At 44.1% G+C, this 1,660-nt stretch overlaps 1 pseudogene; it reads right to left on the bottom strand.

Annotated features, from left to right (window-relative positions):
* Positions 1 to 349: 349 nt before the first annotated feature.
* LOC101835448 lies at positions 350 to 1,101 on the bottom strand (annotated as a pseudogene).
* Between the last annotated feature and the right edge of the window lie 559 nt (positions 1,102 to 1,660).

The following is a 1,660-nucleotide window of genomic DNA, read 5'->3' as shown; positions in this document are numbered from 1 at the left end:
CTTGCACTCATGTGCACATAACCACATATAAGTAATTAAAATAAAATTAAAACAATGCAAAAATCTCTTGGTAAGTGCACAGTTCTAAACCTAGTCAAATTCTACTTTCAGAAGGAAGTGACAGTTTACAAGGTTCGTTGACCTCCCCCCCCAAGTACAATGACCTTTGTTGATGGTATTCAAGAGAGAAGGGCTCCCTAAGCCCTTGTCACTCTTCTGGGGCCTGGGAATGGAAACTATGAGAGGAGATGCTTAGTGTTGGGGGCTGAGTTGAGAGAGGGACCCCTCAGCTGCTGACAGCCTCTCTCTTCCTCTCATGTCCTTGTTGGGGTGGTTGGTCCAGAGAATCTTACTCCTTGGAGGCCATGAAGGTCACAAGGTTCAACATCCTGTTGCTGTAGCTGTATTCACTGTCCCATCAGGAAGTGAGAGCAATGGCAGCCCCAGAATCACTGCTAAAGTTGCATGAGAAAAACCTGGTCCTCAGTGCAGTCCAAAGTACCCTTTAGTGGGCCCTCTGATGCCTGCTTCAGCACCTTCTCAATGTCATCATACTTAATAGCTTTCTCCAGGCAGCATTCCAGATCCACAATAGATACACGGAGAGTAGAAACACAGAGTTTCATTCCACTGAGCATCCTGTTCAGCTCTGGCATGATCTTGCCCACAGCATTGGCATTGCCAGTGGATGCAGGGATGATGTTCTGGAAATCTCCACAGCTTCCCAGAAGGTTTATCCACAGTCTTCTTTGTGACAGTGATGGCACAGACTGTGGTCATAAGTCCCTTCCACAAAGGCAAAGTTGTCATGGATGAGTCTGGCCAGGACAGAATGAGCAGTTGGTACCTCAGTATACACTGCTCACAATCTTGAGTCAGTTGTCCCACTTCTCATGGTTCACACCCATCACAGGCATGGGGCATTAGCAGAAGGGACAAAGATGATTCCCCTTTGGGATCCACCCTTCAAGTAGACTCTGGTCTTCTCCATGGTGGTGACAACACCAGTGGACTCCACAACATACTTGCACTATCATCAACCCATTTGATGTTGGAGGGATCTTGCTCCTGGAAGATGATGATGGCCTTCCAGAATGCCATTCTAGGCAACCCAATTTCAGTGATCAGCATTTTATGCCTTATGCAATGGCATTTTCTACCAACATAGGATTTCTGAAATGCTTTAGATAACACTTAGTAGAAACGAATAAGGTGGAATATTGATTCTATGGGATCTAGTTTTCCTTTTTTAGCAAGCACTCCTCCCTCTGAGATCCTTTGGGTTATTCCTAATGGTGATGAGAAATCCCTCAGCAAGTTGTAAGAGGTGAATGATCTGGCCACACTTCTCTTTCAAAAGACCTTCTGGTTAGAAAGACAGAGAAGGTACTTGAACAAAGCAAGTCTGGAGGAAATCCTTTAAGAGTATTGTTTGGTTTTTAGAAAGACTCTTGGGGAAGTATGTACTGGGTCACCAAAATGGGAAATGATAGTAGGGGTAAGACTAGAACATTAGTTAGCAGTTTAATGCCTCTAGTTTTTAAATTCATTCAGGAAACCATTTTATTTTAAACAGAATGCATGTTTAGAACTTGTGAATGGCTTGTCACTCTTGGTTTGCTACAAGCTTACAAAGACAGCTGAGGGGGTTTCTTGATAA

The sequence above is a fragment of the Mesocricetus auratus genome, unplaced genomic scaffold (genome assembly GCF_017639785.1).
Source record: "Mesocricetus auratus isolate SY011 unplaced genomic scaffold, BCM_Maur_2.0 Super-Scaffold_100024, whole genome shotgun sequence".
In the NCBI taxonomy this organism is placed as follows: domain Eukaryota; kingdom Metazoa; phylum Chordata; class Mammalia; order Rodentia; family Cricetidae; genus Mesocricetus; species Mesocricetus auratus.
The sequence above is the reverse complement of the archived record's forward strand: the minus strand, read 5'-3'. Positions and strand labels throughout refer to the sequence as shown.